The sequence below is a fragment of the Ambystoma mexicanum genome, chromosome 8 (genome assembly GCF_040938575.1).
Source record: "Ambystoma mexicanum isolate Mex_15411 chromosome 8, UKY_AmexF1_1, whole genome shotgun sequence".
NCBI classification, from domain to species: Eukaryota; Metazoa; Chordata; class Amphibia; order Caudata; family Ambystomatidae; genus Ambystoma; species Ambystoma mexicanum.
Window position 1 is genome coordinate 208,304,313 of NC_090929.1, and position 16,389 is coordinate 208,320,701.

Below are 16,389 nucleotides of genomic sequence, written 5' to 3' on the forward strand. Positions count from 1 at the left end.
CCTTCTGTGCCCCATCACCGCCCCCACCGTGGTTCCCTTGACCCACCCCTTTTTGAGCACTCCTAACATTCCTTAGCTCCCTTCGGCCATCATTTGCACATCCCTCTCTGGCTCCCCACCCGAAATCATTTCTCCCCTGGATGCTCTCCTGTCTATCTCCTTCCTCATCTTCCTGCCCCTGGATTCCCAAACCTCCCCTCTACCCGCCACGGGGGTGCAAGCCACCACTGCCGCGAGAGCCCCATCTGCCGCAGCTCTACGCTGCGGCCTATAACCACCTAACTCCACCTCACCTGTGACCTCCACCGCCGTTCCTTCCAGCAGGGCCTTAGACGCCCTGCTGATGATTTCCAGGGCCTCCCTCAGAGCCCTAGCATCCACCAAACCCACCTTATTCGCACCCTGGCCCACCATCGTGCACTAATACTCTGAATGTGCACTACAAAAATATGCCCCTTGCCCCTCAACTAGCTAACTAAGCCCCCGAGCCAGTACCTACCCGTGGACAAATACCCCTAAGGATGTGACACCCAGACAAGAAAGTTGAACTCTAAAAGATAATCTCCTAGATAAGAGTAAATAAACTCTATAATTCCCAAGATAAGGAAATATTAACAATTCTAAACCTAAATGGATATTTTTTATTTATTTATTATTATTTTTATTTATTTACCCACCTGCCAAAATTACTCCTGTCCTCAAACAGCCCCCCCCCTTTGCTTTCGACCTGCCCCCCAGAGAATAAACACTAAAAACCAAAAGCCTGCACTTGGGGCCAAAAAACTAAATTTTCACACTGCCCCCTAGAGGCTCGCTGGCCGCACTGCAACAGTAAAGAAATGCAGCTGTCCCTTTGAGGAAACTGCAAAGCCCCTTCTGCCACACGCCGGTTACCAAAAGGAAATTTATTAAATTCCACTATATTATTATTTTCATTTATTTATTTAATTATTTTTATTTTTTTAAATTACCCCCAACCACCGTGCCCTTGCCCTGTAAAAACCCCTGCCCTATCTCCTAGACTGCCTCAGGCGCCAGAATACCCCAAAAATAGAAACCCAATATCACTCTAGGCCAATCCAACGGCCGCAACACACTGCCCCCTAACGAAAAGGGGCCGACCGCACTGACAGGCACCGATAACTGCTGCGGTCCCTTTAAGGATCACACTGCCCCCTCTGTTCTTCTCCCGCTACCGCGCTGGAACCAAGAAGCCCACAGCAACCCCCCAAGGGCCCTATACAGAGGCTGAAATAGCTCCCTCACCCACCGGCACAACGAGGACCCGGGACAGGGAAATGTGGGTTGTGGATACAAATGAACGCGATCCTCTCCCGACAAAAACCCACGTTCCCGAACGTTCTCCCAACCCAGGCAGATACAACACTTCTAACCTGACACAAAAGGCCCCGCACCCACGACCACGGCCCCTACCTAAGGAAGGATGCAAGCGGTAAAAGGGGGTACCTTATCTATGTGGAAAATGCTTCTTTTTTTTATTTTTTTTTTATTAATAAAACTGTGCTATATAATTGTAATTATATCTGTGCCTAACCTCCCCAAATGAAAACACTCTAACCCCACCTCACCTACACTACCTCCAGCAAAGAAGGCCCAGCTACCGGGAAGGCTCGGGAGGAGGCGACAGGACTGATCAATCTCTCGTCCAACCGTCGCCTGCCTCCCGAACCTTCCCTGTCACCTTAAATACCCCCTGTAGGCGCTCTCTCCCCCAAGGCCAACTCGCTGGCCGTGGGCAGCGCCAAAACACATCCTGGGGGGAAACGCTTTGCGTTCCCCCGGGCCCCCCCTTCTGTAGGATGGTGCGCGCTGGTTGGTACTGTGTTATTCAAGTTAGAGCGAGAGATGTAGTATTCTGATGTTTTTGCTATTTTCCTTGGGAGGGCGTGTTGATTGGTGTGAGAGCGACTTAGTTGGTGTTTAAGCATGTTATTGAGGGGAGCCGGGAGTCGAGAACCTGACGGGCATTTTATAGTATCTTATCAGCGGTAGCCTTATGGACGCCCCCACAGTGGTGCACCTAGGAACTAAGCCATCATTGCGAGCATTTGAAATTTGTGCCCGGTATATGAGCATTAACCACTGAAATTCATGGTGAATTCCTAATTAAATATGATATCCTGTAAGTATTAGTAATGGGTGCCTCATTAAATTGTTTTCATTGTTAAAGTCAGGGCTTTAAGTGGGGTAAGAAATCGAGGGGGGGCCTCATTTGGGGGAGTGGCTTGTGGGGGTCGAGGCCTAAAACGTACGCAATTCGTAAGGTATACACACACACATATATATGCATGTTATAAAGCTGTGTGCGTACCTTACTATGGTTTGTGTACTTTGCAAGCCATCTTTTCTAAACATATGTTTAGAAAAGATGGCTTGCAAAGTACACAAACCATAGTAAGGTACGCACACAGATATATAACATGCATATATATGTTTGTGTGTATACCTTACGGTTTGCCTACTTTTCAGGCCATTTTTTTTTAAACATTTCGGTTTTTATAAAAGGTGGCTTTGAAAGTACACAATTCAAGCCATCTTTTATAAAGCTTTGACTACGGATAAAATTGTCCGTCGGCAAAGCTTTATAAAAGATGGCTTGTATTGTGTACTTTTCAAGCCATCTTTCATAAACCTCGAAAAATGTCAAGGAATCCCTAGTTTCGCCGAGGGTTAAAGACTCCTCGGCGACCTGGGGAAACAAAGGGACAGTAACTGCCTCTGGTGACCCCTCGCGCGAGAGGTCACCAGAGCAAGTTACTATGACTTACAGAAGTGGCAGCCAGGCACAGCATCGCTGTGGTTGGCTGCCACTTCTGTCAGATCACCTGACTTCATGGCAGGCGCATCACCCGTCGCGGCTGCTGCCGCGACGGGATAATGCATCCCGCCAATGTTGCGTGCAGTGGGACGGTGGCCCCGGCAGGGCCCCGGCTCAGTCCCACTTTTTGGAGACTGCCAGGGCCCGGCCCCGGCCCACTTAAAGCCCTGGTTAAAGTATCCGCGGCTGTTGAAATTGCAAGTTGTAATTCATTGTGTGCTCATAAAATCGAAGTTTAAGGAATAATATGATAATTTTTATGCCCTTTTAAGAAAGAAGAAGAGTCCAATTGTCAGCTTTAAGCTAGAAGTGGCTCTTTTAAAAACCTTTACAATGTTCATGTCTAATGATCACTTACCATAGATAATGTAGTTATAGTAACAATCTTATACTTGTCTGACTGGGCAAAGCAGAATCCAGAATAATCATATAAATGACTTCCGATTGCACACTTTCAAAATAAACCTATGCGGAAGGGGACAAATAAGACCAATAAGGGTTCCTGGCTGATTTGTATAAAATAAAACAGCATTTTGGGAACATAAGAATGACCACAGATCTTTATGTTTGACAACTATGTGATAAAAGGGTTGTGTGTGTGTGAAGCAATGAGTATATGATGCACACTGTGCTTGGTGCTCATTTAATTTCTCACCACTCTCACCCTAACAATAAAGCTTTTGTAACGCTGAATCACACATACTCATCCAGTCTCAGGATTTCAATGTGAGGGTAAAAGGCCTGCAATGTCACTCATTGCATTTTTAGAAGAGGAGGGACTGAGAGGTTCACCTAGTACTCATGCCCAGTGCTCCATGCTGACTTGATATTGAACTGACATAGGCCATATGTCTATGAAAACATTTAAAACATTGTTGAAAATCCTCATTGGATGTTTTTATGCTTTGGAAATAAATCTGAAAATTATATGAACGTTCTAAAAAACGTTTCCTGTGTGTACTCATTTATTTTGGCAAGGAAAAAAAGGATAATATATTCATGAAGTCACTTGCACTCAAATGTTGGCGTCATTGCCCTCGCGTAACCACTTTCGAAGGCCTTTTTAACCCATTTGTAACAATAATGAAAGCCACTAAAACCACCACCCCTCCCCTAAGAATGTGTATATTTCCTAGATGAGGATTTCACAGAGCAGTCAAAATGTCTAATTTTTTTTTTTACATTTTACAGTGTCTGATCCCGTCAAGTCGTATTTGAGTTTATTTAGGTTAAATTGCCTTCAACGACATATACAATAATACATGCATATTTAAGCTTTCAAAAAGGTCAAATGGAAAAAGATTGAGAGTCGTAACTAAGGGAATTGCAGGTTTCGAAGATAAAAGCCCTACATATTTTGAAATGACTGTGCTATAAAGTGCATCTGCGGAGTAGGCAGCCTACCCAAGTCAAAAAAGAAGATCATCCTGGAATCATTCTGGAGTCATCCGATGACTCCATTTTAGAGTCATCCATGGATAGTTCAGGAAGATCATCCGAAGTATTCCCACAGGCCAGAATATGTAATGAGATGATGACTCTAGAGTCATTACAGAAACTACTCCAGGATGAGTTCGGATTACTTCCAGTGATGATCTTGGATTACTCTAGGATGACTCCATGACAACTTCAGGATGACTTCAGATTACTCTAGGATAACTTCAGGATGACTTCATGACAACTTCAGGATGGGTGGGGATTACTCCAGGATGACTTTGGATTACTCTAGGATGACTCCATGACAACTTCATGACAACTTCAGGATGACTCAATGACAACTTCAGGATGAGTTGGGATTACTCCTGGATGATTTTGGATTACTCTAGAATGACTCCATGAAAACTCCAGGATGACTTCATGACAACTTCAGGATGGGTGGGGATTACTCCAGGATGGTTCCATGATAACTTTAGAATGGGTTTTGAATTGTGAATGATTATTGCAGACCACTCTGGGATGAGTTTAAATGATTTCAAGATGCTTCCAAAAGATTTAGGAAAAGGGGTTGGATTACCCCAGGATGTAACCCTTTTGAGTAAGATTGGTGGCATCACTTTAGAAGGACACTATTTAGACTTACGTATAGTTTACTGGAAAAACTCCTAGGGAATTTTGCAGCCGTCACTTTCCCTCTTTGACTTCTATGCTATAGCACCCAAGTCATTAACTACGTTCGCTGATTTAGTGTACAAATCTACAAATCCCCCCCATGTCACGAACCAATCTGTAAACTCCCTCATTTCATTTCTCACCTCTAGCTAATATGTCCTCACACCCAGAAAACTCCCACAATTACAAAGCGCTGCATTAAAATACGCAATCTTCAAATAAACCCAAGCAATGGCTTCCTTTTGGTTTAATGCACCCGAAATATGTTAATTAGAAGTCCTTCCTGGTAGAAGCAATGCAATCCCACAAAAATCCTATAAAAATCCAAAAGCAATGCAAACTCAAGACAATCCTATAAAAATCCCAAAGCGATGTTAACTATAACCCTGAAAAGAAACCCTCCTGCAGGCATTACACTCATTGGGTCTTAGTCGTCATTTGGGTAAAATGATATGACAGTCGAACAAGGCTAATGGGATATTATTATTTTTTTTAAAATTACTAACACCTGCTTTTTATTCAATTGCATTTATTAAAAGAGGCACAATGAGGTTCAACCTGAAAATGGGCACATATACACAAGCATGACTGTAGCAATCCCAGAACTGGGTACTTTACAATTAGTGCACATGCATGGATTACAAAAAAAATAATACCAGCCAGGGAGTCAAACCCGGATAAACCCAGTAAGCAAGAAGTCAGGTACGGACCAAGCTCACAGAGCAATTGTGAAGCAGGTACCCAGACTCAGCACAGCTTTCAAGGAAGTTAGGTTGGGAGCCAGAACCAGCCAATGAGTCAAATTGAGACCCAGGGCAAGCCCAGGGAGCAAGGGCGAAGAAGGGACCCGGAACCAGTGCAGGGAGCCAGATGGGTACCCAGACACAGCCCAGCAAGGAAGGAAGTTTGTTAGGGACCCAGAAAAAGCTAGTGTGTCAAATGGGGAACCAGAGCAAGCTGGGGAGCGAGGGATTCTGATGTGGACCTAGGGTGAGTCCAGGGATCAGGGGAGTCAGATGGTGACCCAGAACCAGCCCATGGAGCAAGGGAGGGGGGCACAAGCACAGACCAGGGAGCTGGGGGGCACGTCCCATCCCAGGGAGGAAAACGGAGGTGTGGACACAATCCAGAGATTAAACAAGAAGGTGATGCAGACTCATCCCAGGGATCAAGCAAGTGTTGGGGCGGCCCTTTATTAGCCTTGGGAGCAGAGGAGAGGAACGACGCAGACCCAGCCCAGGACGCAAAGGGGACGGGATACCGGCCCACGGAGCAAAAGAGTCAGAGAGGGGAGGGCACAAAACCATGCAAGGTAGCAAGGGGTGGCAGGGACCCAGCCGCAACGCAGGGAGCAAGAGGGTTGGGGGCCCCAGACAAGTACAGGCAGCAATGGAGTTCCCCTGAACCAGCGCAGGTAGCATTTTATAATACAATAACTAAATGTTTTAAAAAATAAGATGAATTTTGCACTCTGTAAATAGTGACTAGACTTGCGTAGAAAAAGACAAGTCAGGTGCCTTCTGCTTCAGACAGTAGATCCAATTGTGCTCGGCAGTGCTTTTCGGTATTCAACGGCAGAGTGTTCTGCAAAACCCATTTCTGTTGCTTTAATGGATACATTCTGAAAGGCAAAAAGGAATAATTCTGTAGAAATTGTTTGAAAAGAGCTGGAAAAGGACATTTTACCAACCGGTAGATCTTGAAAGGAGGTGTTTAACAAACATAACTTCGCTGAAGAAGTGCCTGGCACAGAGATGCCTGGATGAAAGGAAGCGCAGTAGACAATTAGCACTCTACAAGCGTCAAATAAATATATTTAACATGAGTGTTCTGAATGGCATTTATGTACCTTTTTTAGCTTCTTGTCGATGACAATCCAATATTAATCTTCCCTTTTCTGCCATTTGCTACGTTCAGGGTCCAGCTGTTTTTTCAGCAGGTAGCGGGCCAAGTTGCTCATCTGCCTTTTTTTGCTGACATCACAATCTCCCTTGGTTCACCACGAAGCCTTTAACGAGAAGAATGTTCCTCTGTGTATATAAGAAAAGAAAAAGGATTAGATTTCTCAAACCTAAAAAAACGATATCAAGATCTGGAAATTGTTCAGATTTCAATATTTAATAAAGCCAAGTCCACAAGTATATGCTCTCTTTTTGGTGGTCCGTTTATCTTGTTTCCTTACTGCTTTTCTGCCTAACTGGTTATTTATTCACATAGTATCGTGCTTTGGTGAAACAGCTTTGTAAGCACCATACATACAATTATAGATCTGTAGGCTTAGGCATATAGTCGATCGCAAACTTTACAAGGTTATCGACCCCAAGATGTCTTCACAGGAATGCCAGGGGTAGAGGGGAGAGATGAGGCAGGAGAAGACTAAGATTTCACTGGCATATTGACTGAGAAAATAAAGCATTACTTTTAATAGGGGTGCCAACCAACTTGCTTTTTACTCAAGGGGTGCTTACTTCTGATGCTGTTGCCGGACCAGGATCAGGCACTCGGTGGTTCCAGTCGTCCTCTTTCTCCACTGAAGCGCCAGTTCCAGGAAGTATCCGATGGCCAGCTTTCGATGCAAGTCCATTGTATCCCAGTATACTGAAATAGTAGCACAAACATTAATATTACACATGACTAGTGACCAAATTCCTTTCTACCCCCAACTGCTCCAACCCCCCCTTCTCCCCGAACTGCCCCATCCCTCTTCTTCCCCAACTACATCTCCTTCTGCCCCTACCAACTCTATAACCCCACTGTATTTTCAGTGATTTAAGACATGCAAGAAGTCGTGTAATAAACAACGATAGACATGCAGCTTCTATGTCAAAAACTTACAGCTCGTTGTCGTTCGTGAGGTTGAAAATCTTGGATTAGTGATTTAAGGCACTTTATTATTAAATGTTGCCTTGTGCATAGGAGTGGCTCTGCCATTTTGGTTGACACATGACTGTGAGAAATAAATCATAGACCATTTTTACTGTATGCCCTCTAATGTGCTTTAGTAATTGCATTCATGTGCCTTGTATAGTATCCTGTCGATAACGATCCAGTGTTAACCTCCCCTTTGCTGCCAGCTACCTTTTCCCACCCTTTTGACATTTGTCTAGACGCCCTATGGCTTCATAGGAATGTTGGGGAGGAGGAGCGGTTTATCGGGCCAGTAGAGTGGATGCAGGGGATTGTGTAGCACATGTTCATTTTCCCAGGAAAGGGGTGATTGAGATTGGGCATTAGTTTCCCAGAATTAATATTGATATTTTATTTATATCGCACTCGTACACAAAGTGTGTCAGAGTGCATAATGGCAAGGGAGGGGTGGAACAAAAACAACAATCTTACTAGGCCCAGTGACATTGAGAACGCGCAAGTGCATGGGAGAGGGGAAGGGGAAAAGTGCATGGAGGGGGCAGGGGGTGGGACACGCCGAGCACAGTAGAAAAAGATAAATAGAAAACAAATAAATAATAAAGGCAACAAACAGTGGTAGTGCAGCCAGCAAGTGCTGGGTTAAGGCAGCAGGCAGGGTATGTCTGATAAGTGCATGAAGAAAAAGGGAGAGGGGGCAACTATATGGGTACAGATACAGACCGCAGTGTAAGGGGTGGCCCGGAGGCAGTGCGGGTGGGTGGCAGGGTGGGCAGGACTTGTCTAGAGACCTCATCATCAGGTGTGACGGGGGAGAGGGAGGAGACAAGAGGGGGCCCAAGAGATCAATTACGAAACAATGTGCGCACCAGCAAGATCAATCTCTAGTATTGCATATGAGAAAACAGTCAGGAAATGGATTTCTACATACATCACATATGCACCAAAGTCACTTCCCACCTAAGTTACCTTAGAACTTAGGAGAGATCACGTCCAAAGAAAAAACAGTTTCACGAACACTCTAAAAGTTGTTGGAATGAAAATATGTTATAGTAGAAATACTGCCATATGTTTGGCTACAGGCTGAATAAAAAAGTACTCAAAAAGCCAAATCTGGAATATACTATTAATTTTTGCACAGCTATCCTTTAAATTTTGCGGACCAAAAACCTCCTATCTACTGTTGGTGACTGCCACACACTTTGTATATATGCACTCCATTCAGAGCCTCACTCTCTCCCCACGTTACATCTACACTGGATTCTCTCCCCTTCTCTCTCTGGTGCCCGCGCATGCATCCCCTCTTGTCATGTCACTCACGATTTCTCACTCTACTCACATGATATGATAGTTTCTTTATAGCGCACCTATACAGTGTTTCAAATCGCTTCGAGGCAAGGGAGAATACAATGACATTCTTACAGGTCATGAACAGTAAGGATGTACTCAGCCTGACAACATTTCAGATAGTGCAAGAGCTACGGCATAGATAAGGAAGGGAGGGGCAGAGTGGGAAGGAAATGGAAACAGTGGGCTAGTCAATGTCTAGTGTACATCATTGCAGTGGGCAGCACAGTGGGCTAGTCAAGCATAGGCTAGTCTAGTGTACATCAATGCAGTGGCCAGCACAGTGGGCTAGTCAAACATAGGCTAGTCTAGTGTACATCAATGCAGTGGCCAGCACAGTGGGCTAGTCAAGCATAGGCATAGTCTAGTGTACATCAATGCAGTGGCCAGCACAGTGGGCTAGTCAAGCATAGTCTAGTCTAGTGTACATCAATGCAGTGGCCAGCACAGTGGGCTAGTCAAGCATAGGCATAGTCTAGTGTACATCAATGCAGTGGCCAGCACAGTGGGCTAGTCAAGCATAGTCTAGTCTAGTGTACATCAATGCAGTGGCCAGCACAGTGGGCTAGTCAAGCATAGGCATAGTCTAGTGTACATCAATGCAGTGGCCAGCACAGTGGGCTAGTCAAGCATAGTCTAGTCTAGTGTACATCAATGCAGTGGCCAGCACAGTGGGCTAGTCAAGCATAGGCTAGTCTAGTGTACACATCAATGCAGTGGCCAGCACAGTGGGCTAGTCAAACATAGGAATGCTTATCTTATAGAGTAAATTAGTTGCTCTGCCAGTAAGATAAGAAGCGTGGGTGGGTAGGCTAACACAGTTTGGCTGGTAGGGCAGAAACATATAGTTTGGCAGGTACAATGGCTATATTATATGTGAGAGAAGGAGTGACGTTGAATTTAGGGTGCTGGCAGCAAACCTATATCAAGTGGGTGTACAGGCTGGGGTGGCAGTAACAAACCATAACATAGGCGGGTGAAACGCCACTGGCTATTGTTGGTATGTATCCAGAACGTGATGCGGGGCAAGACTGGATTCCAGCGTTATTCTGTAGTTCAACCGGACATAGCCGCTTGGCCAGAAATGGTGCTGCGTGTCCATTGACACGTGTAGGTGTCATAGCCAGAGAGAATATGACAGATTGCGGGTAGTGGCAAGAGGAGCCTTAGCACAAGCAGGACAGAGGGGCCGCAAAGGGTAGTGTGGGGACAACATAAGTAGAAAATTAGAGCAGCAATCGCATGTGTAACACACAGGAAGGGTGGCAGAGCCCAAAAATAAAAAAACAATGAATACAGGTAGGGCAGCAAAGAACTGCTTGTTCGGTATGTGTGTGCAGAAGAGCCTGCATACACACACAAGCAGGGAGAGACACTATCAACACAGCACGGCAGGGCCAGAACAAGCTGCATGTCCCCTTGTCTGTGCAGCTCTGTTTGTCAAATAAAAAACTGTAAACTCCAAAAAGTTTTCGATTAACTCATGGATCATTGCTGGACGGTTTATGATGGGTGAATCGCCCAACACACATGGCTTTAATTCCATGTAAGCCAACAAAAGTGCATTTCGCCCTTTGCTATTCACTGCAAATTGTGGGCGCTATAGCCTTTTTTCTTAAGCCATATGTTTATGGTTGTATGGATAATTGCTGCTCACATCCAACTTTGGCTGCATTATATGGACAAGCGAAAAACGGTACCATCTTTGTTTGAGAATGCCCATAGATCAACCAATTTTAAACAAAATTATGCTCTCAACCATTTCTTCGACTTAGTTGAAAAAGATTGCCTGCAGTGAGGAATTGCGTCCCTGCTGCTTTTATCATGGCCTTATGCTGGTTATCACTTAAGGGCTAAGGGGATTTTAGTTAAAATGTACAGTGTTTAGCCTTTCAGAGGCTAGTGCCCTCGTTTGTTGTCCCACGTATGCTCACTCTTTTTTATTATGGTACTTGAAAATGGGTATAAATCGAAAGACTGAGCAATGCTGCCGGGTTACAAATCTGATCGAATGCAGGACTTGGTTTTCTGAAAGTTGTGACCTGCCAATTTCTTTTACACATTATTTTGTTTTGGTTGCTAATAGTTATTGGAACTTCCAGGTACAGGCTGCTTGGCCTAGCTGCACAGGGTAACGGAGGGGCTGGGGGGGGGACTAGCTGCACAGGGTAATGGAGGGGCGGGGGGGACTAGCTGCACAGGGTAACGGAGGGGCTGGGGGGGTGACTAGCTGCACAGGGTAATGGAGGGGCTGGGGGGGGACTAGCTGCACAGGGTAACGGAGGGGCTGGGGGGGACTAGCTGCACAGGGTAATGGAGGGGCTGGGGGGGACTAGCTGCACAGGGTAATGGAGGGGATTGGGGGGGGCTAGCTGCACAGGGTAATGGAGGGGCTAGCAGAATAACATGTATTTGGCCCCTACAGCTTTAGTAAAGCTCGCACGCCCATCTTGTTGGTAGAAGATAAGCACAGCATACATAAGGCACACCTCTAGTTAACCCATTCAGTGCAGGCATGCGCGTTTCCTTAGGTAGGTTTGGACGCATATATGTGGCATCCTCTGAAACAGCCGAGATGCCTCGTTTCAGACGACCCAAAGGTCAGGGCCGTCCAGAGAGCGGGGCCGCAGGTAATGACCTGCGTCACAGCAACGCTTGCTCTCCACAAGTGCACATTGTGCTTGCGCAGGGGAGAGGGAGAAATCAAAAGAAATGGCACAGCTAATGAGGAATATTACATGAATTATGTTCAAGGAGATAACATTTTTCCGCATACAACACTGTGATCGGGTTGCCTTATTCGCGCTCAAGTGCTGCTCGTAATTCATGGTGCCTAAACCACAACAAAGGCCTGCCTCGTAATCAAGATCGCGTTTTAATGTGTCCTGCGAGACACGGAGAGAAAGCCTGCGTCTGAAGTGAAGAAGCCTGAAGCGCATGATGCATGCATCGTCTCCAGCTTACCTTATTCTGCTGTTTCTTTCTCCATTCTCCGACCCACGCTGGATCAGTGTTGCCAACTCCGCAGTGAAGAAAGTAGCTATTGGCTCCCCTAGAAGTCACCAGAAGTAGCTAGATGATGTCACTTCCTAATTTGCATAATTACCTCCTCTTTCCCCCTGCGATTTATGGCTTTTACTGTGGCCCCCTCCCCTTTTTTCACCTCCCTTTTAAGTTATCAGTGTGTTTTACTGTGGCCCCCTCCCCTTTTAACACCCCCCTTTTAAGTTATCAGTGTGTTTTTGCATAACTCCTGTTAGAAAACGGGCGAATGACCCCACTTTTTTCAATTGGTTTGGAAACTTGCATAAATGAGCAAGTCTCCAAACCAATTGAAAAAAGTAGCTAGATTTCTCGCTAGCCGCTTTTTGATGAAAAAGTCGCTAGGGGGTCGTACTTTCTCGCTAAATATAGCGAGAAAGTCGCTAGGTTGGCAACACTGCGCTGGATTCTCATCGGCCATTGCTGCTGGTTCCAAGTGTTTCCACTCCAGGCCGGGAGGAAAAAACAAGCTGCACCTCCTTCAGAAAATAGCCCTAAACAAGCTGACTCCCATCCAAATAAGCAGAAAAAACAAGCACACACCATAAACGCAGTGGATAGGTCTCAAAAGTAACAAACAGCACAATAGCATAAACATAGAAAAAACACACACATGCTCTGTTAAAAGAAATTTTTAATAAATATTTTTTATTGTATGTGTCTGACAATTAGTATTTTCACATCATTCACTTTTGGTCTTTCTCTGGTCCTTGGTCCAACTTGCCCTTGATTAGTATACTCTGTTAACGGTCAGTGGGGCCCCTAGCAACTGCCCCCATGTTGCTAGTTAGCAATCTTATAACACAGAAATATATTCCTTTCTATATTACTTTCAATCTGGGGGTTGGAATGTGTGCTTTTCAGCGCTTGCCTTACAAGCTGCGTTTGCTGAAGTCCTTCTGTCCGTCACTTTCCTTGGGTTATACAGAAGTGATCTTATTACCTTGTTACCCTTCAACACAGGTTTCTATACACTAATTGCTGGACTCATTAAAGGTTTATTTCAGGCACACTTCAGGGGGTCAGTCACTGATGTAGTCTGTTCTTAAATACCTCAACTCAGCCTTTCATCCGTCTGAGGGTGATAAATGAGCACCAACACAGGTTGGGTGATATTGTATGTATTCTATATAAAGCGCTTAAGCGTAAGGGCTATATAATAAAACATAATGATCATTTGGTCATGGACGTCTGCTTGCATTCACAGTAATTTGGTAATGTGGGCCTATACACACACTGATCTTAATGGTACATATGGAGATCCATTCTTGAATTAAATGTATATCACATTATAGTGATTTCGTAACCATATTTTTTGTACTGTACTTAGGAACAATGCTATGTGATACCACTTCCTGTTTTGCCAAGGGGTGAAAGGTCGTGTTCCATCACTTCCCGCGATATCACTTCGCGCGGGGTCAAATGACATCACTTCATGTGATGTCATCAGCGGTCAAGGGTCATATGATGTCACTTCTGCTACCCCTGACATTTTGGTGAAATGACGTCCCTGGTGCCTATGTACCAGAACGTATTTCAAAGTGCTCAAGGAGGGTGGCAACATGGAAAAAATAAAAGTCGCTCAGAGCCCTTGAAATTCTGAGATGATAATAGTCTGCACAGGCAGAGTTAGTGCGTAATATACATTTAACAGTTGAGACACTGCAAATAGGCCTGACAGCGATTCTGCAGTTTTACCAGTGCAATGAACGGGAGAAGACATGCAGCGTGTTGAAACGCGTCTGGTCAGCATTCTTCCAAATGCTAAAGTGAATAGCTTTCACTGTTAGGCATTTATAAAGTAAGGTCCGTCTTTGATCTTCTCCTGTTCTCGATATTCTGTTATGTATTTGCTACCTTGCTTCACCTGTCCTACAAGTTTATGCTTTGCACGTGTGCTTAGCAAGCCTATTCAGGCAAAATACTTTTTACAAGACAAGCCCACGCAGTGGTGCAACACCATTGTACTGACCGGGCTTCAGCCCCCCCCACGTCCCTCCCACTAGATTTTGGACTATGTTGACTCAACATGGCTGACCTACACAGACGTTGCCGGACAGAACAGGATACAGATGTTAAATGATGCCTTCCAGTTCCCCTCCATATCTTCCATTCAAACGGTTGACCCCTTTTGGTCATTTGTCGGGGCGGGGGGTTGCTTTATGTAGAGTAAGATCACAAACAGCCCTGCGGCATCGTGGCGCTGTTACAGAATGCTTACTTGGTTACAAAAGTGCTTAGCGTAAAGTACAGTTAGGTACAATCAATCAGGTAGGAGCAACACATTACAAGCCACACCTCATGTTACAGGGAGCTTAATGCAATAGATGCAGGTAGAATTGGTAGGAGCAGCACAATACAGTCATTCAGGTAGGAGTAACACATTACAAGCCATGCCTCATGTTACGGGGGCTTAATGCAAGCAATAGATGTAGGTAGAATTGGTGGGAGCAGCACATTATAGTCAATCAGGTAGGAGCAACACATTACAAGCCCCGCCTCATGTTACGGGGGGCTTAACGTAATAGATGCAAGTTCAAAACGGTGGTAACATACAATAGAGAGCCATGCCTCGAGTTACACTGGGCTAGTTAAGAAATGGAGGAAAAAACTGGCAGGAGCAACACATACATTACAAGCCACGCGCCACACCTCACGTTACGGGGGGCTTACGCAAATAAGATGGAGGTTAAGTCCGGATAGGCGCAAGGATGAAAGAGCTCAAGTGCAAAGCTTAGGTGCCTTCGTTCCGCAAGATGCTGGCGGTGTGCAGGTCAGAAGCAAAGTAAAGGGGACGTAGGTGAGGGACAGAGTGACGTGAGGAAGGAACTTAAGTGTTTCTCACAGAGGCGGGAGAGGGGTATACAACTGCCATTACTCTTACCTTAGGGCGAACCAGTGTTGACAGGGAAAGGCAGGGCCCTTGCACACAGTCCTTTCAAATAGGCCAGGCTTCGCCACCCTGCTCCTTCTGGACTGCGGATTTGATGAATATTGCAGACAATCAGCAGGTTGCATGGTGTGGAGACCTCCAAGAGGCCAGGCAAGGGTACGAAGCTGGTGGCCATCTTCAACACGTCTATGAGGCCATTCTGAACCATATGGATGTTGGCTGGCTCAGGCTCTGTGCCCTGATGGAAGGTGGGCACCGTCTTCTGCTCCAGGAAGAGGCAAGGAAAAGGACAGATATACAGCCGGGGGTGGTATACAGAGGGGCACAGAGGAGGGGTACAGCTGTATTGGGTGGCATGCAGGAGACAGGTGGCCACCGTCCAGCGAGTCAGGTGGCGCGATGGGAGATATGGCCGAGGTGTTAGCCATTCCTTCTACCTCTTGCTGCAAATTGGCATACCCTGAACGCTTGCGACTAGGCATTATTTACTGTAGAAATGTGTTAAGTGCAGTTGGACTTGTAATTTGCACCAATAAAATGCAAAATAAATAAAACCTAAACTCTGCGAAATGTTTAACCAGATTAAAATGCTAAATAACTGCAACCAACGTTGAAACTAGTTTGACATTATTTTTCCAACATTTAAATGCAGTAAAAATGTGGGCCTATGTTACTGGATTGTTTTTACAGAGATACAATGTATCCTTGCTTGTAAAAGAATCCAAAATAAATGCAATAAAAATGTGTTGTGTTGCTGGATTGGTTTTCTTGAGAAACAAATTGAAACAAATCCCAAAATAATCCTCCACTTTAAGACCAAACAATCCTTGCTTGTCAGAAAATCCAAAATAAATCCAGTCAAAATGTATGACTGCCAATTAGTGTTAGTGGATTGTTTTTACTGAGAAACAAGTCAGTAGAAATCCAAAATAAATCCTGTAAAAATGTGTGCCTGCCAATTAGTGTTAGTGGATTGTTTTTACTGAGAACCAATTCAGTAAAAATCCCCAAAAAATCCTGTAAAAATGCGTGCCTGCCAATTAGTGTTAGTGGATTGTTTTTACCGAAAAACAAGTCAGTAAAAATCCAAAATAAATCCTGTAAATATGCGTGCCTGCCAATTAGTGTTAGTGGATTGTTTTTTACTGAGAAACAAGTCAGTAAAAATCCAAAATAAATCCTCCAACCCAAGCCAAATAAATCCTTGCTTGGAAAAATCCACAAAAAATCCAAAATCAATCCAAAAAAAATCTGCAGTTTAAAAACAAGCCAGAAGCAATCCCAAAGCAATCCA

The 16,389-nt window shown here is 44.9% G+C and overlaps 1 long non-coding RNA gene across 2 annotated transcripts; it reads right to left on the reverse strand.

Annotated features, from left to right (window-relative positions):
• Positions 1-5,460: 5,460 nt before the first annotated feature.
• On the reverse strand, positions 5,461-12,307 carry LOC138471789 (uncharacterized). Of its 2 annotated transcripts, none has more exons than XR_011268512.1 (3): positions 12,125-12,307; positions 7,417-7,546; positions 5,461-6,978 (listed from the first exon to the last, which is right to left on the reverse strand). It is a non-coding gene; the product is annotated as an uncharacterized lncRNA (long non-coding RNA). The 2 variants fall into 2 exon arrangements; XR_011268513.1 differs by lacking the exon at positions 12,125-12,307 and adding an exon at positions 7,784-11,325.
• Positions 12,308-16,389: the final 4,082 nt, after the last annotated feature.